Raw genomic sequence first — 20,339 nt, 5'->3', positions numbered from 1 at the left:
CCCAGAAGTGGCAAACAGAGCCACATATAAGCACCATCCGTGCTCTCCAACACCAGTTCCTTTTTTTTGTGCCTTTGTTCATGGAGCTGAAGCTCTACTATTTGCCCAAAAAACAGCGTGCAAGGGAACATATCCCCTCCTAAAACGACAGTGTTTAAGCCTTTCCAGGCCTGTTGCAAGCAAATGTCTGTGACAGTTATGCAAATGGCGTGACAAGGTATGCCTCTGGTATTTCAGTTCAGGGAACGAATCCAAGTCATGCAAAGAATGTGACTTTATGAATCTGAAGGTGATCCCGGAATGTCAAACAAAGTTGTATGTCACCCAACACCATAAGAAATCATGCAAAGTGCCATTCCTGCTTGTAGTCTAGGATGTGGACACGCTCCCGTGGTCATTCCCACATCAGGTCCTCGCCACGGTCCAAGTTTTTAGGTAAATTGAAGTCAAAGCAGAACTACAAGAAGGCTAAGTGGGCTCATCCCAGTCCTGCCACTCTCAGCCAGAGAAGTTGTGAAGACATCAAGTTGCTTCTCAGTCTCACTCCCATTCCACCACCAAGGAGCCATTTCAGCAGCTGGTCTTAATGCACCCAGAGCTTCCCAGGCCATCTACGACATCACAACAAATTGAGGCCTTTAAGGAGCGCTCTTTGCATATCTTCAGCACCCTTTTCAGCTCCCTCTGGTATACTCATTTGGGCCCCAAAGATCCATGAAGGCCTCAAGTATGTTAAGTTGACAGATCTGCTCTTAGTCCCTCTCTGTGCCTCCTGAAACCATCTCAGGTTTCGCACCGGGTTTGTGCTGACTTCCACTACGATGCCAAAAACCACACCTGTCCCTTCAACATTGATGCCAATCCCGATGCCACTTGTACCAGAGGGCTCTGTACCAATAGTTGTGTCCAACTACAATCCAAACTCTTCACGGCCTCAACCAAGGGCAAATCCCGAATAAACCCGGACGTACCTAGTCCCTGTACACTCTGATTCAGATAGAATAATGCCTCTGCGAAGCTATCCGAGATGACGATAGAGATGATGGAGATAATTTAACCTCGCACTTTGATGTTGACAACTTTTGTGTGGATTTACAGAAGGCCAGTGTGTTGGACACTTTACTGGGTTGGTTTCCACCTCTGGGCCATCAAAGAAGTAGTGCTTCCTTTGCTATGGTCGCACAACGTTCACCTGAGATGTTGGACTTACAACTTCCTACTAGGGAAGTCAGGACAGACGTTCTGACTGAATTCTACAGCTTGGACATGCTTCCTCTGTACCCCCATTTGAGGCCCTTACTGACACATTACTAGGCTCCTGGGCAAAGCCTTGTTTTTGCCCTCTGGTGAACAGGCAGCCAGCCTGACATTACAGACCGGTGCAATGTGATTCTGATTAGGCCTGGGTGAAATTTTAATCATGCTAGAGCAATTATAAAGATTTCATTAATTACGCATTACTCTAGTAATGCAAAATTACCAAAATTATATGATTTCTTCAGCCTGACTAATTAAGAGTCATTTTTGGGCAAAAATCGTGTCGCATGAGAACATCAACAACAAACTAAGAGAGAGTGAGGGGCTGCTAGCTACTGCAGATCGTGTTCTGTAGCATTTAGTGCTATTTTCTTAGAGCAAAATATATCCTCTGGCCCCTTTTGGCGCTAATGCCGGATTATGCGTCTCATGTATTTGCGCATAATTGAGTCATTTTAGGCTAATTACAACTAGTTACACTATCAAGATGTATGCCAGTTGCGCCAACCCATAATCATGATTTTATTAACGCAATAGCCCTCACCAGAAATTCTGGTATTCCAAGCTTCCACCAGCAGCGTAAACCCCAATTCTTTCCCCACAATCCCTCAGCCACAGAGTCAAACAGAATTGAGGGCATTATGTTCAAAGGTATTTTGCAGCGAAAAAATCAGAAATGGCCAGGAGGAAAAAATATATAAATCTTACTCTTCAATAGGGGACTGTATTTTCCTCTATTAGCAGTACATAGTCCTGTCATTCATTAAATTACATTTAAACAAAAGAAACAATCACATACCAAAGAACAAATGATTACATAATTTAATTAACGTAATCTTGATTCACTTCATCATAATTTTCGGACTTCTCTCAACAAACCATATACATATATATATACACATATACAACACTTATATACAAATGACAAAAAGTTGACAATAGTATTAGGTTCCTTCCACCCAGATCGTCGAAAAGAAAGTGTTCACCTATTCCCTACAGGTAATACCCTTTGAGGTAGTCTTATTAACACAATTGGTTCTAATCCCTGCAGAACATTAATTGCAAAATTGTGCATAAAGTATTTTTAAACTAAATCAAACAATATCTCATCAGACTCCTCTTATCATAATCTGTCGACGCGGCCGCTTTTCGGCCATATGAAACATCTTGGCCTCCTCAGGACAAGGGTGAGGGAAACGACCGAAGCAAAAATACAAAAAACACATATAGTGTCTATTCACAACAAGGACTATCTCAATCTCTGTGCCAATCACCGGAAAACCCAACGTGACAACAAAGTGTGATACCCAAAGAAGTTAAAAATAAAGAAAGAAAAATAAAGAAAAGAATAGAAGAGAATCCACCAGCTCCTAAGCAACAAGTGCCATGCTTAAAATGCTCAAAATAAATACCAAACTGAAAAAATGTGTGAGAACGACACAAAAACATACATATTACTCCTCCACTAATGAACCATAGAGAGGTAAACCAGAAGGTGTGCCCTGGGTTTATACCAAAAGTTGCACTGACTTTCCTGAAAACAGATCCGTGTGCCTTTTACAATCCGGACAGCGTTAATCAAGAATCGGTATAAAGGTAGTGCAGCTCAGGTTCATAAAATGATGTGCACCTCCAAGCACTCAAAATCGCTGCTAAATCCCACTTCGTTATACAGCTACAAATCTAGAAAACAACAGAAAAGAATGCTACATAATGAAAAACCATCCCTCTTACACTCACTGTCTATTAAGCTCGCTCCCCAAGGTCAACGAACAACGCAAAGGCTATTAATCATAGGTTCCCTCCCCAAGGTCAACGAACAAAGCCAAGGCTATAAATCATACCTTTTAACAATCGAGGTCATCCGTAGTCGTGTCTCCTTCGGTACAAATTATCTTAGTCATGGCACAGGGCAGTGAACTCTCAGCACGGTTTCAATTAAGACCGCAACTCGGCGTCCCATGTGATCGGGACACCGAAGCAACCAACAAAAGAAAGAAAAAACTACTAAAGTCACAGCTCCTACTGCAACAACACAAACAAGGGACTAAGAATCCCGATCGTTTCAAAGAAACAACACCACGATCAACCAAATCTCATAATAAAAACTCAATACATCAAAACCCTAATCAAAAACGAATATATAATAAAACCCATCGTGAGACGCAGGGGAACCGAGGTAGGCACAGAGATAAGCTTACAATCTTACATTCATATCGATCTATAAATTACTTTAAGATATACAGGTGTATCTTCCATAAACTTTTTATGGGTATACAATCAATCACAAAAATCAACAATTTTTGGAAAAAAACACACTAGGAAAAGACATTAACGTACATAAACAATCATAGAAAAATATATATAGAGGCTCTGGAGGCTGGACTGTACATCCTATAAACCTATGTGAAATGTAACTTTTTGTATATATGTATATATTGTACAGTCCATTGACACACTCCTCCAGAGCCTCTATAGATATTTTTCTATGATTGTTTATGTTCGTTAATGTCTTTTCCTAGTGTGTTTTTTCCCAAAAATTGTTGATGTTTGTGATTGATTGTATACCCATAAAAAGTTTATGGAAGATACACCTGTATATCTTAAAGCAATTTATAGATCGATATGAATGTAAGATTGTAAGCTTATCTCTGTGCCTACCTCGGTTCCCCTGCGTGTCACGATGGGTTTTATCATATATTAGTTTTTGATTAGGGTTTTGATGTATTGAGTTTTTATTATGAGATTTGGTAGGTCGTGGTGTTGTTTCTTTGAAACGATCGGTATTCTTAGTCCCTTGTTTGTGTTGTTGCAGTAGGAGCTGTGACTTTAGTAGTCTATTCTTTCTTTTGTTAGTTGCTTCTGGGTCCCGATCACGTGGGATGCCGAGTTGCGGTCTTAATTGAAACCGCGATGAGAGTTCACTGCCCTGTGCCGTGACTAAGATAATTCGTACCGAAGGAGACACGACTACGGATGACCTCGATTGTTAAAAGGTATGATTTATAGCCTTGGCTTTGTTAGTTGACCTTGGGGAGCGAACCTATGATTAATAGCCTTTGCTTTGTTCGTTGACCTTGGGGAGCGAGCTTAATAGACAGTGAGTGTAAGAGGGACGTTTTTTCATTATGTAGCATTCTTTTCTGTTGTTTTCTAGATTTGTAGCTGTATAACGTAGTGGCATATAGCAGCGATTTTGAGTGCTTGGAGGTGCACATCATTTTATAAACCTGAGCTGCACTACCTTTATACCAATTCTTGATTAACGCTGTCCGGATTGAAAAAGGCACACGGATCTGTTTTCAGGAAAGTGAGTACGACTTTTGGTATAAACCCAGGGCACACCTTCTGGTTTACCTCTCTATGGTTCATTAGTGGAGGAGTAATATGTATGTTTTTGTGTCGTTCTCACACATTTTTTCAGTTTGGTATTTATTTTGAGCATTTTAAGCGTGGCACTTGTTGCTTAGGAGCTGGTGTATTCTCTTCTTTTCTTTATTTTTATTCATTTATTTTTAACTCCTTTGGGTATCACTCTTTGTTGTCACGTTGGGTTTTCCTGTGATTGGCACAGAGATTGAGATAGTACTTGTTGTGAATAGACACTATATGTGTTTTTTGTATTTTTGCTTAGGTCGTTTCCCTCACCCTTGTCCTGAGGAGGCCAAGATGTTTCATATGGCCGAAACGCGTCCGCGTCAACAGATTATGATAAGAGGAGTCTGATGAGATATTGTTTGATTTAGTTTAAAAAGACTTTATACACAATTTTGCAATTAAGGTTCTGCAGGGATTAGAACCAAGTGTTGTATGTGTGCATATATATGTATATGGTTTGTTGAGAGAAGTCTGAAAATTATGATGAAGTGAATCAAGATTACATTCATTAAATTATGTAATAATTTGTTCTTTGGTATGTGATTGTTTCTTTTGTTTAAATGTAATTTAATGAACGACAGGACTATGTACTGCTAATAGAGGAATATACAGTCTCCTATTGAAGAGTAAGATTTATATATTTTTTCCTCCTGGCCATTTCTGATTTTTTCACTGTATTGTGCTTTACCCAGGCATAGGAGGGTAATTTGGGTATACCCCTATATATATTTTGAATACAAAGGTATTTTGCAGTCACAAAGGGTGTAATTTGCAAAATCGGAGCCTTTGTGACTGCAAAATGGCGCATGGGTATGTTGAAAACCCAAATTGCAAATTCATAACTCGTTACTGAATTGCAAAATAGGTTTGTGACTACATACAGAATGGCAAATTGAAATCGGTGTGTTTAGGGCGTTTCTTTCAATTTGGGATTCCTTATGGTATGCACCAATGATTTTGTGACTGCAATTGCAGTTGCAAAGCATTGATAGGTTGCCGACACCTTAAAGGAGGTGGTAGCCCACTCACAAACAGGACGGTGTCCCTTAGGGACCCCTCCTTCTCCTTTGTCAGTGTTGTAAAAAAACATTTCTGAGGAGTGCTCATAAAAGTTGTTTTTTTTGTCTTTTTCGTTTCTTTTATTAATGCATATTGTTTTTCTTTAAGGCTACGTTTAAGAAAAAAAAGATTGCTTTATTTAAAAGCAATCACAGACATGGTGGTCTGCTGACACCATCAGGCCACCAATCCTGGGATGGCAGTGATTCATTGTAGGTCGCATTTTACAACCTACCTCATGCATAATAATGAGGTAGGTCAAATTGTGACCCCCTATCAATTAGAATTTCCCAAACCAACATGTTTTAACATATGTCGGGTCCCAAAACCCCAATGCATTTAGTAGAAGCCAGAGCGTAAGTTGTAATGACGGAAACTTTGTGGCTCATGATGGACACCGTAAAACTGTGACGTAAGCATTAGAGCATAGTAAAGTGAATGGAGGTTTAGAATGTTGAGTTTACAGATACAAGCAGAAGAATAACGACCCGTTATACTAACCTCTGTGTATCACGTATTCATTGGTGAGTACTCAGGCTGGGAAGGACGCTACAGGTAGTTGTTATTTAGCTTTAGTGTTTCCTATAGTGTATCATGTAGATGACATAGATAATAAGAGTATAATTGCTCCTGGGAAAACTAAGCACAGTACTTCACAAATAGTAGGTGATATGAAACCTTATGTAGGTGTAGTTGTAAATGATTCGAAGATCAGAAAGTTGTCTACTTTGATAGATTGTTTGGCTTCAAATGCTGCGGAAGCCTTAACCACAATAAATACTGAGCTTATAGCTATAAGAACTATGGTTTTGCATAATAGGCTTGCTTTATAAATCTTATTAGCAAAATAGAGTGGAGTCTGCCGCATGAAATTATGTGCCGGATACAAGTAATGAGATTAAAATGTTCGTAAATAACATAACTGTCATTTTTGTGAAGTCAACGATTTGGTGAAGACAGGTGCCTGAAAAGCAATAGGAAAACGATTTTCCAAGACTGCTGATTGTTTAGTGGTGCTCGTGGAGGATTATAGAAGATTATACTAACCCCCATTCTAATGATCATGATTTGTTTGAATTGCATTTTTTCTTTTCATAAGAGGGATTAACCTGATTTCAACAAAAGGTGGGTCAATGTCCAATGGAGATAAGAAGCTGCCAGTACAAGAAGAAGAAAAGGGAAGGGAAACAAATATGAACTCAACGACTTTCAAGGTAGGGTTTATTGTAAGTTGAAAGGTTTAGAGGAGGACAGACACAAGCTGCAAATATTGACTGCTGTGTTTTGCAGAATTGTTCATTAAAGAAGTGGTTTGTGGTGAATCACAGAATCACCAGAGAGAGGATTTGAATGGCACGTTTTTATTATTATATGTTTTGTCTTAACATGATAATAACACATATACACAATATTTGTGGAGAAAACATGTGCATTTACATTAAGATTTACCAATGGCTAACACTGGTTGACATCTTGCTTTGTGACACATGAACATTTTATATCTAGGTGAAGCTGAAGTCCTAATTATCAAATGCAATGTTCTTTTGCTTTTTTTCCCATGAGAATAAATGTTTACTTTCTTTGCAATAATCATGGAATGTTTGAATGAGTAGCGTATTCACAAAGACACCTACAGAATGTAGGCTGGTCCCAGTATCTCATCTTGCTATAGATAGTGTAGGTTTGAAAGAGGCTGAGACAAGATGTGTTGTGAAAGGTCCTGAGAAGTTAATAAGCATACAATTCTATCATCTCAATTTAACCTGATTGAACTGTCTCATGAGAACTGCATGTAGGTGTATCAAATGTTAGAATTGTGTGATTTAAGTAAGTGCAGAATAGATTAGAGGGCAGAATGGTTAAGACTTCAAATAGAGTGGAGCAGTACACAAGAACTGTAGTACTTTCTTAATGAGAGAATTGTCTTTTATTTACCCCTCCCTGTGAGGCAATTAATGTTAGTTCGTCAACATATATGACTGATTTAGTTTGAACTTCATATTAATTGATGTACTTTTAGTGTGATTATTAACACAAATTTCATGGTTTTCCCTCTGTAAATCTTTAACCTTCAACAAACCTTTAGGGTATGAAAGTGTAATCATTCTCTGCCTTTCTTGTGGAGCCTTATGTGCTTCACATTTATTGAATTTATTGTTTTGTTGATCAGCTCAGTTGTGAATTGCTATTCATCTGGGTGCGCCTTGTAGATCCCTGAATTTGCACAAACAAAAGTGCTAAGGGTTGCTTCAGATTTCAGTCTAGACCCAGCATCTACCATTGCACATGCTTGGATTTGTATCTGCTATAGATACGTTTTGCTTACTAGACACAGACGAGTAGCACTATTCTTGTATATATCATATTAAAATGGGACTAAAATTAATATTCTGAGATTCCCAAATTAAACTAACTCCATAAATACAAAAAAGTCTGGATTAACCACTGACTTCTTGTTTTGGCCTTATTTATGTTTGTATTTAGCTTATGAAGGTTGTTGGGCATTACTGCATTGCAACTGCATGCTGAGATTACATCACACTAAGCAAAAATACTAATTTTATTTAATAAACCAGTCTTCCTGCCTACTAAAAAGGCCATAGGCCGAGATGACAATGATGGTTCTACTACCGAAGAAGAAAGTCGCCATTAAGTAACAGCCTTCTTTATCTGCTTTACGGTCAATGTATATGAGTAAAGAGTTCCTATTAATGAGATTATAAATCCCCTTTTTTTCCTCCTTTTGTTGAGCAAACTGATTCTGGGTGTAATGCAGTTATACTTTATGGTGCTTCTTTAGTAGTCATGCTTACTGCAGGAAAATAGCAGCATCAAGACAAGGAATATCACAACCTCTTTTTCTTGAGTTGGCCTCCCATACATTGTAAGAATGAATGTTTTTTGTTTACAGAATTATGCTCAAACATCGGAGCCTAGAGATCGGCTGCTAGTGACCAAGAGCCTTACAAAATCTCTCTACCTTAACTGATGCATTGTAGTCACTACTAAAGAAAATGGTTCAGCTCTTTCATCCTGTTTTGCTCCTTCCAATACCTCTCAAAGGACCAAAACAACTACCATAAAAAGAAATTATGATGTAAGAGCAAAATGCTTCCAGAGCAGAAAAAGATTTCAACACACTACATCCAGGTTCAAATATGAGACTAAAAAAGCTCAAAGGAGCTAAAAATGTTTATTTTTAGAATTAATTCCTTACTGCACATAAAGTGTAGGGGTGGGTGAAATATTCCCCTCTGCCGGTAGAATTGGAGGTATGTTGGCCACTCCCATTTTGCTTGTAACGTGGAGTTCCAGGAAAATTCCGCCAACCTCAATGCAACAGAATTTTTTCTCAAGCGCGGCTTGAAAATGGTAAGTAGGTGAGCAAGACTGGCATCCCCTAATACGATTTTCACTAGCTAAGAGTTCACCCGTGAGATTTACCCAATGCGGGTGATCATGGGCAGTTGTGACCAGTCACGGTCAGAAAGCTGCCGTTCGAGTAGAAAATCTACTTGAGCGAAAGCAAAATCAACTTGAGAGACTGCACCCTCTGGCATGCCTTGTGGTTCCATTTACACTGAATTTTCAGTGCAGAACGAGCACCAAGCTCTAAATCACAGTGTGAGCAGTAAGGGTGGGCGGAAATTGCGTAATCGCGTTACGCAAATCTTTGTGAAAACGCTAAAAATTATCGCGAACACGCGGAAATATCGCAAAGACGCGAAAGTTTTTGTCCTGCCCGTTCGCGATGTTTTTTGCGTGATTGCGTTGGAAATGTGTCGCCAACTTGCCCATGCCGTCGCTAGTGGGCGCAGCCATCTTGTTTTCACTTGTCCCGCCCGCTCGCGATGCTATTTCCTGTTCCGGGTCACGCAATGCATGCTCGCGCTTGTTCGCGTTAGGTATTTCCTGTTCGGGAACGCGTATTGCGTGTTCGCGATGCTTTTTGCGTGCTCGGGGGAAAATATCTCGCGAACTTGCCCAATGCGGTCGCAATGGGTGCGGCCATCTTGTTTTTCACTCTATGCTATGGTTCTGGGGTCTGCTTTTCAATCCTCCCTCTATCTTTTCAATCCTTTGCTTCTGAAAACTTTTTTATTTATTATCTCTCTCTCTATTTTCCTGACTCTCTATTTTTTGTTTTTGTCTACTTATTTGTGTTTTTAACTACTTTTTCACTCTTTTTCTATTACCTGCTTTTTTCATTTATTTTACTTACTTTTTTAATTTTTAGCTTTTCTTTTCCGCCCCCGCCTACCCCAGAACCATGGCAAAGGGCCACAGGGGGCATCGCAGCCTGAGCCGCAACCGCCTTCCTTGCGGAAGGCGGCACCCACAAGGGGTGCAGGCATGGGCCTTATTTGTGGAGGTGGAGTTGGCTGCACTGTTTTTTTTTGTGCAGCGCCACCTCCCCTTAACCTTGGCAGCAGGCGGCAGGCCTGGGTCCGGGTACGGGCTCCGGGAGCGTCGGCAGCGGTGGGGGAAGGTGCGCTGGGCAGTGTTTCGCTGCTCGGGTGTCCGGCGCAGCCAGAACCAGCTGACGCACCAGTGGTCCGATATCCTGGACCGGGAGCAGGACCTGCTGTACCTGCTAGGAGTGGAGGTCCCGGGTCTTGGTGAGTACCTATTTAATTATTACTACTTTGTGTCTGTTCTTCTGCTCTGTGTTATATATTGCGAATATATTTTTTATCCGACCAGCTAGAATGCTGCTGCTTACATACATTACAGATAATTTACGTTTAAAAGTCTTCTGTGATTGTTATGACACTGGTGCTCTGCGCTACTAATCTTGTTATTTGCAACTTTGCGTTTGCGCTCGTTTTGCGTAATTATGTAAGAGTTTATCTTAGAAAACTTAAGTTAGGTAATGCTAGAGTGACTCTAGTCCTTCCTTTGTCCTGTCACTAAGAGATAGGGGTGGATTGATACTTAGGTTTAGTTACTTATTATAAGTTTGTAATTTTTTTGTGGTCTGCGACGACCCCTCTATTACATCACATGCTGCTGAGTGCTGCTACTGCTTACCCCAGTCCTTGGTAGAACCTTTTGTAGTTTGTTCAGTGAGTGCTAATAGGCTTAGCACTAGCAGAACATCTGCATCAACGAACCAACAATTTTGTGTATGCAAAAATACAGGCATATGTCCTCCATTTATGCATTTTTGAGGACTAAAAGAAGTGGAAATGCTTACTTAATGTACAATTGGCATGCCTGGAATAGGTGGGCTCGGTCAGGTGGTACGTACTACTTAGGATTAGTTAGTATTCGGGAATCAGAATGGAACACTGGATTACTGTAGATAAATAATAACTAGTCAGTCCGCGAATCCCCAGATACTACTTGTCGACCAGATTAGATAGGTAAATTTTATTGCAATTGTTGTTGACACAAATGATTTTTTGACAGTCTTATAAAAATATTTTATTTGTTTCACACCAATCATCAATGTTGGTCTCTTCCTTTCTTATATCTTTCATGATCAGCACCCAGGGGCAAGAAGACGGGGGCAGAGTCGGTGGGAGCAGTTCCAGTCGGACAGGAGGACCAGAACGAGGGCTCCAGTAAGTCTTCCTGTTTTTAATATTAATTCTTATTCACTAAGTTTTACTGCACCATATTTTTTTTCTCCCAACTATTGTTTCCGTTTCCTAATGCTATTTTTTACCAACAATTACCCTTCGATCTAGACTATCTGTTTCTAGATTCTTGTTATCCCTGCCTCTAACTGCCTCTGCTATGACTCTCTGTACTACTACTATTAGTCTGTCTGAAGCTAAGCATGCCCAGTTGGCCACTCTTTATTTAAAAGGTTTTAAATAAAACTTAGATTCACCAGTAGCTCTAGCCATTGATGAGTCCAGTCCTTTGGGTTGTCCTCTTGTACTCCTTCTATTCTTCTTAATCTTTGAGGCTTTATTGATCTTGATGTTTTTCGACAATTCCCACCAACAAAATGCCCAACCAGATTTTACTATTTTGATAGGATAGGGCATACTACTACTTTTGTAGGGATTTTCCACATACAGAACATTGCAGTTGCACAAGAAAATAGGATGTCGGTGATGGGAGGTTGGACCTTCCTCACACTCACACCTCAGTCAGAACAGAACCCACCACAATCCCCTGCCCGACTAGTTATAATAGTGTTTTATTACTATTAGCTCTCCGAACCCCCCCCAAGAAACCCAATGAGTAGACAACCCAGAACATAACACTCACGACCTCTCAGTCGTGGAGGCAATGCACAAGCACAGTTTGCACACCTTCCTTTCGCTCGCTCACTCGTGTAAGTCCATCCACACCAAATACCACCGAGTCTATGTAAGTTCAAAAATTATTTTATTTGTAACTGACAAGCTATGTACTTTGTTCTATAATCAACAGCAAAATGCATAAGAATAAAACTATAAACATTGTTGCACTTAGTTACACTTACAACAACTACAAGTCCCTAGAACGAAGAAAAAAAAAAGCGAAATCATGACTAATAAATAAGCGAACAGTGGTCGAAGCACCCCCATCCCCTTTGTAGGAATAGGAATATAGTTTATATAAAATTATAAATGAAGATCTGAGCAAATTCTGTGGACCCCTCACCTTAGAAGAAGCTAGTACTGGTTACATCATAAGCTCTGGAAAGCTCTGGTTCGTAGAATGGAATCTTCCGTCTGTTAGGAGAAAAATGGTGCGCGTTAGTTAGTATATTGCAAGCATTTCTCAGTCGTGGCAAAAAGTGGAGCATTTTGGATAAGCTATATGGACTAACACCAGAACTCCATAACAAAGTGGCCTGTTTTGATTGATCTTGTACGCAGCGCGTAGACAATAGCAGTATGAGCTCATGTGTGCTCAAAGGCGTCACTCTTTATACAACAAGCTGCGAAGTAACAACGCGTGTGCTAAAATAAAAGACACAAATGTAAAATGGTAGCATGGCTTGGGTTTAACTAAGCAAAGACTAGAATGACACTAGGGACCATATAACTACTAGTGTCTACTCTACTACTACCTGATTTGTACTAGTGATGTATGTTGTATATGTATGTATTACTATTAACTCATTTTTCAATCTTGCTAGTGAAAAATGGGGGAGGTGGATATGACACCTAAAACATGCGAATGTTTTTTCAAGGCGCACTACCAACCACCAGTGCCGGAGCCAGCGGCGACGCGGCTGCTGACGGAGGAGAGGGAGGCGGCAGTTGCAGGAGGAGCTTCAGGGGGTGAGCCAGCAGCAGTGGCGGGCGGTGGTAAGTTAGATACCTAATCCTTACTTATTGACATTACACTCACTGCAAGGGTGTACTCTATAGTACTGTACAGTTGACTTACTAAGTAAGAGGTTGTTGTGAACGGTTGAAGACACCCTTTACTTAGCATTAGTAAAAGCATTAGTGGCAGGAGTGTTGTTGAGTAACCAATGGTCTCTTCTATCTGATGATTTCAACTCAGCTGTGAAAGTTTTATGGAGAAGACTAAAAGTCAGATCAGATGACCTTGATGGATGGGTTGAACGAAAAGGGAAAGAAGAGTGGAAGCAAGAAGGACGGGTGAGATTTAAGATTTATGACTGGCAGAGAAGGATTCGTGGGATGCCTGCAGCATGCATACTGGTGGCTGATAGGAATCAGATGCATGGTTGGTTGAATGCCTGAAACTCCCACAAATGTTAAAGTCCAAGAAAGTGGGAGGATAGATAGTACATACCACAAATGGAATTAATGAAAACATGTTCATTATTAATTATGCCTCCCCCAAACTTCTCTTAACCTTTGCTTGATGTTTAACTTAGGCACAGCGATGGCTGCATGATGATGATGGTTTTCTTTCCTAACATGCCATGGTTGTGGTGGTGGTAGTAGTAGACACTGGCAGCAGCATTTGCCAAAAAAGAAACTTAGACAGTCAGTAGCCTGAGAGAGACTCTTCGTGGAGTAGTAGACTGAAGTGCAGTACAGAACAGAACTTACCGCCAAACAATAATATGCCCAAATACAACAAAACATAATGGTGGTGGAGATAGCCTAGTAGTACACAGAGTTATAAACTCTAGTTGTGTCGAGTCACTTGAATAGGCCTACAGCACACTAACACAAGCGTAACTGTTAGTGCTGTGTAGGAGGATGACAACTAATGAAATCCATTAATCCAATCAATGCCGTGAATTAATGCTGATGTATTAGCTGGTTCCTTTGGTAAAAAATTACCTCACAAATATACTGCTCATGGGCGGGCAAGCAGAAGAAGATCCCTGCCCTGCCTTGAAATTGAAGTACTGTTGCTTTTGCCACATCCGCCCCAGCAAGCGTGTGATAAATTATTTATGTACATTTAATGTAGTCATACCTCAATAAGTCACACAGCCAGGGTGAAGTGGGTTAGGGTTTGTTGAATGGTTGGGAAGGGGGTTTTGGGGAAAGATTTGAGAAAGAAAAATAGTATGCATGGACAAACATCAAACGACATAATCTTTGTAGACTACCATATCCATATCAATATGTTAAGGGAGAAAAAGGAAAAAATGTATGCATGATGATTGATGATAAGGAGAGACCCATATTATATACAGTTTGTGTTCAGTGTTACCGTGCTTACTTTTACAGACAGCAAAGAAAGTTTTAAACTATCTGTAGGGATGAATTATAGACAGAGAGCAAATCTAATGATAATAATAGTAATAACAACAAGAACACACTGTTGTAATGATTGTAGACAAAAAAATTAATCAAATTATTTAAAAGATGAAAGTTACTGTGTTATCCGGGTCAAATGGTGAGTTAAATCTCGGCATTCCTCTTGGTCCTCCCTTCCATGGATGCTCCGTCCATCAGTCTTGAATGATGCCACTGCCTACCTGGTAGATGTAAATTCATTGGTAAGGTAAGTTTGCATTGTTGCTTTCCCAAGTATAGCACAGGGTAAGGCCTGGCCTGTACTTGTAGATGCAAAAACAAAAGGGATATTGAGATTGAAACCAAGTTGAAAAAAATGGACAAGTTAATGTTGTAGTGCAACAAGAACACTTTCCGAGGCGGCATGGATGCATCATCTCTACTCTAGTCTGTTTCCAGCATTAACCTACAACACCAACAGGACAGAGCAGGCCCACGGTCACGGCACCCTTTGCACATCCTCCATTTAGCGTACATTTTTTGTAAAAGTTGGTCAAAGAAACATAGCATTTTACAATTTACCGCAGTTATACCACCGCTACACTTGACTCCACCGCTACACAGACATTTAGTCTGCTGTGGTTGTTGTTTACTTGTTTACCTTATATGCCACTCATGAAACGGCTTGACATTCCATCAATCATCTCCGATCCGTGTACTGAGTGACTGTGAAGATACTATGTCACTGTGGTCATCATGATGGTGTTGTTCAACTCAGTCTGGGAGTACCGAGTGAGTCCCCTTCTTATATTCAAAATGCAATGTATCGGCCTGCAGAAGAAGTACAAATTTGGTATTAAAAAAACAAGAAGGGAAAAGGGACTTGAGTTACTTTTAGTGTGTAGATTATTACATAAAGTACACAATGAAGTAACTTCATGCACAACAAACAACAACAAAATCACTCAGTCAGCGTCCAATGCATGGCATCATTCAGTACCTGTTCCTTCTCATCTTCAGTTAATGGGCAGTCTCTCTCGGATCACAAAGGAGGATAGCTATACTAGTCATCATCAATCATGTTCCACTTATTTTGGAGGGACTTGGAAATATTTTTTCTTTTTTCTTCTATTTTGCATCACCCAATCATCATCTGACTTCTTGAGGCCAATGGATTTAGCGAGATTCAGGAGGATGGAGGAGCAGGATTTTGAGGAGTGTACTGTGATATGCAGCCAGCCGAAACTTGTATAGGGCAATAAAACAATTAGAAGACGGTGGTGATGGATTTGTTGTGATTCAAAGTTTCTAACCAGAAAGACAGATACACCAATAAAAGAAAATAAGTGAGGAAGACAGTAAGAACTGGAAGTGCATGCCTAATTGTCAGGAAAGTATAGCTCGTCCTCAAACTCTGGGGGTTCAGCCAGAAGTAGGTAATCATCATCTAACACACCAGTTCCGTCACCTGAGCCGCTGTCCTCACCTTCCTCCCTTGATTCATGTATTGTGTAATTCGGTGGTATAAAGTGCAGATTCATTTTTATCATTGTTAATCTCTCAACGTTTTTGGGTGAGAGACTGGTCCTGCTCACTGTTACAATGGTACCAGCAGTACTGAAAACACGTTCCGAAGAGACTCTTGCGACAGGGCAAGCCAGATAGTTTATCGCCAGCCTGCTGAGCACTGGCCATTGGGCCCTTTTCCCATACCAATACCTCAATGGGTTTTGATCAATGTACACCTCTGTTGGGTCGTCCAGATTGGCCTGAACCATCCGCTCAATGGTCAGGGGTGCAAAACTTTTTTCGGGCTCTTTTCTTGTTGCATTAGCACTGGACTAACCAATGCCTTGCTGTAAATACCAATCCTGTAACGATTTTACTGGGCCTGAAGATACAGCTCTTGCTGTTGTAGATAGTGTTGGTGAGTGGTCTTAGCCAAACGCACTGCGCTCAGGCTCCCAAGTTGAACTTGACGCCGGATGCCCTGCTACAGTACTTGTTGTGGGTTTATCTAGCGGGCTTTTAATTAGCAGCCGTTCATTTTCCAACTTATTCGCTGACTCAGCTATCCATGTTTTGCACCGGGCAACATCCATTTCTGAAAAAGGAATTAATGTCTTCAGTGCCCATTTTGTCCGTGGATCCAGAATTGTGGCACAAATGTAATGTTTTTGTGACAAAATCTTTTTTTGCACTCTTGTATTGTCAGCTAAGGGACAAGCTAAGCTCTCCACCAGTCAGGCATTTAACTAGGCACCATTGGTCCATCTGAAGGCTCATGCCTTTCACAGTAGCATCCCCTCTTCGCATGACATATTCACTGATTGGCCTGTACTGCTTAGATTGTCAAGCATGTAATAAGTTGAGTTCCAACGTGTTGCCACCTCCTGGACGAGTGCTTTGACTGGCATGCTATAGTCACGTTGAATGATCCACAGCTGCTTCCGAGCTTTAAAAGAGTGGCTGAAATGAGTGCATATTCTTCTGCAGATGGTCAATAAGTTGCTGACTATGGCTTCTTTTTTCAGAAAGTCTTGAACAATAATGTTAATGCAGTGCGCCAAACACGGAACCCTGAAATAGGAACCAACCCCATGGCCTTAAGTACATTACTGCCATTATCCGTGGAACCAAAACCAATCTTAAGCCCTCTTGGGCGCAGCCATTCAAAAACCTTGCTCTGAAACTCTTCCAATATGTTTACAGCAGTATGAGATTTCTCCATGGGGAACATGGATACAGTTGCATGTTTCCGAGTAGCTTTAAAAATCTCAGCTGTGTCAACAGCACCTTCAGATAGTTTATCTCTAACCCCCACAAATGAGACCCAGTGTGCAGTGATGCACATGTAATCAGTGGCTTGGCAACTGGTCCACATGTCTGTTGTTAGGTGGATATTGTGAACAGCACTCTGCTGCAAATCTTGTCCAACCAATTCCAGCACATCATGATGTAGTGCCGGAACAGCAACTCTTGCAAAATAGGACCGGCTGGGAACCTTCCATTTAGGACAGATGATTGACACAAATTCAAGGAAACCCACCCCTTCCACAAATAAAAAGGGAGAAGGTCCAGCGCTAACATTTTAGCCAGCTTTGCATTGTACAACCGTGCCGTTGGGTGGTTGCGTTGGTACTGCCCCTCCAACCTAAGCATGCTGTCAATAGTAGTCTGGATTATTTTCCTTTGTGGTGCAGTTTTCTTCAACCCAGTTAGGCTTAATGACGCACTTTGTTTCATAATCATTGCAGAACTACTTGGTCGCCTTGGTGTCTCAGCCTGACTCAGACTCTTACTGCGGTGCCACTGAGATGTTGCTGAGGAGGATGTGGGCGGTACTACTACACTACTGGGGACAGGGTTAGAATTGTCTCCCTCTTGTTCACCTTCCACCGCGATAATATCATCCCCTGATTCTTCATGCCCAACATCAATGGGTTGAATTTTACTTTGTTCTAAGCGAAGTAGGTGAACCTCCCACACGATAGTGTGGTGTATTGTGAGATGACTTGTTTGGCCTCCGGTACCATAGTTTGTACCAAGCTTACCCCGCCGAACAGCATGGCGACAAATTGAGCATATAGCAATGTTCTCCTCCTTACTGCTAACCGAAAAGAAGTCCCAAACTGGGGAGGAGAACTTTCTGGTGCTGCTGGATGTGCCACTTTCAATACCAGATGAACTGAAGGGTGTGCTTGGAATGTGACTCTGAGCAGCTACACTGCGACTTCTACCACTATCTACTGAGGTGGTGGTTGAGCTGGATGTAGGTCCCTGCCTTTCCTTTGCAAATAAAAATATGGAAGCTGGAGGTCGTGGTGGTGTTACCTGTGTTGGTGGTATCCGTGCTACATCCCTTGCAGCCATTTTGGATAGGGTAATAATGTTGGTCTCCATATCCTTTGGGCCGGGAGTGATGTCCGTGATGATTGGCTCATCATCATCTCCCTCTTGTACATCTACCTCCATAACTCTAAGGCTTTCTGGAACCTTCCTTTTCACTAGCCTTGTCTTGTGGCGTGCATCACTTTCAGACTGAGCTGGTGGCTTCCAAGTGGCATCAAGATCATCAGAAGCGGGGCTTGAAGAAGAAGATGATGGAATAACCCTCCTTTTCCTTGCTCGGGGTCTGGAAGACAATGGATCTTCTGAAACAGTGGCTTGCCCCTCTTTGTCTGCAGGAAGCTCGATTTCCTGAAATGCCCCTACTCCAGGAGGAACAACTACTATTGTGGGCTGTTGTTGTGGCTGTTCTTGCGGCTGCTGCGGTTCTTGCGGCTGCGCCTGCTGCTGCTGTTCTTGCGGCTGCGCCTGCTGCTGTTCTTGCGGCTGCGCCTGCTGCTGTTCTTGCGGCTGCGCCTGCTGCTGCTGTTCTTGCGGCTGCGCCTGCTGCTGCAGACTTATCTGCTGAGTTGCTGCATGCGTTGATTGTGTACTACTTTGCGATACTGACATTTCAACATCGCTGCTCGTTAGTAGACTGGCTACCTCTCCGACACTCATGGGCTTTGGCCTAGGTTGGTGGGGTTGGCCCGCTGGTGCGGATGTGCTGCTCCCAGCTTGGTTCCCGCCGGACAACGATGCTGCAGGCGTTTGTTTTTTGGTCCCAAAAAACACATTTGCCGGCACACCAGTCGTGGTTGGTGCCTCTTGCTTTTTCTGTTCCTTCTTCTCACCGGCAACTTTCTTGGTACTGGAGGACCTGGTACCTTTCTTTGGGCCCATTTTCTTCAGAGGTCAGACAGGACGCAGGTGCACAAGTTGCAGAGATGTCTGTGGTCACAGTTGGACGTGATGTGGTCCGCAGCAGGACTTCTGTCTGGCAGTACAAAGGATGATGTTGATAGTTACCTCCTCATGTGTCTTTTTGTGCACCTAAAAGCAAATAAGCCAGGAGAGGAACATCAGTGAAATGTTGCATTTGTTGTTGTGGTTCAATTACTAGTAGTACAAACAAAAAAATAGAAGATATAGTGTAGCCATTTGTGAGACTATGGCAACAAGGATTATGGTATACTACTTAATGTGTACAGTATACACACACTACACTCTCAGGAAGGATTGGTAAGAATAAGAACTACCACAAAAATACAAATGTAATGGAAGGGAGCTGCTGCTGGCAAAGGGGATGCATGGAAGCAGTAAGCCAATAGGAAAACCATGCAGGCCCATATTAACTCCCACCAGAAAAGGCCACAAGCCACATGGACACTCACAAGCAACAAACAGGAGGACTGGGAAACAATGAACTGCTAAAAGGCCTCTAAAAGAAGCCAGGCAAAAGATGCACCGCTGTGCCTTTTTAATGCAATAAAATGCAAAAACGAAAATCCACAGGGCAAAACAAGGTCTGCAGGGTGCACACCAACACACCAGGCACACACAACAAAGGCATTTCTTTAACACACTCCCAAAAACAGAAATCCACCCCAAAAAACACATTTTCCAACTCAATCCAATGCGATCCATGCCCTAAATGATGTTTAAATTCAACAGGACACACACATAAACACTTGTTTAATGCACTTGTGGCTACCTGCTCTGAGCCTACTGGATGAAGGCAGGCCAGTGGGCAGACAAGGCCACACAAGCTTGCAGGCCTAGGCTTCAAAATGGCCGCCAGCCACATGGCGAGGCCCACCCAACTACAAGAAAGAGAAGACAGACAATGCAGGCCTGTTGCAAAAAACACACTGCCTGCCTTCAAAATGGCCGCCAGCCTCATGGCCAGGCCCACAACAAGAAGCCTAGGCCACAAAGGAATACCATGCAGGCCTATATATATGGCAGAAGCTGTACACTAATAACTTCCACCATAAAAGGCCCACAGCCACATGCACACTCGCAAATCACAAGCAACAAGCTGAAGGCCTGGCAAGCAATGAACTGCCAAAAGGCCTATAAAGAAGCCAGGCAAACAATGCATGCTAAACCACACTGCTGCGCCTTTTTAATGCAATAAAATGCAAAAACGAAATTCCACAGGGCAAAACAAGGTCTGCAGGGTGCACACCATCACAC

General features: G+C 41.8%; 1 protein-coding gene across 3 annotated transcripts in view; it reads right to left on the bottom strand.

Annotated features, from left to right (window-relative positions):
- The window catches only part of LAT (linker for activation of T cells), a 379,514-nt gene that overhangs the window by 311,408 nt on the left and 47,767 nt on the right, over positions 1-20,339 (bottom strand). The gene's annotated exons all lie outside the window — the stretch shown is intronic.

The sequence above is a fragment of the Triturus cristatus genome, chromosome 7, assembly GCF_964204655.1.
Source record: "Triturus cristatus chromosome 7, aTriCri1.1, whole genome shotgun sequence".
NCBI classification, from domain to species: Eukaryota; Metazoa; Chordata; class Amphibia; order Caudata; family Salamandridae; genus Triturus; species Triturus cristatus.
The sequence above is the reverse complement of the archived record's forward strand: the minus strand, read 5'-3'. Positions and strand labels throughout refer to the sequence as shown.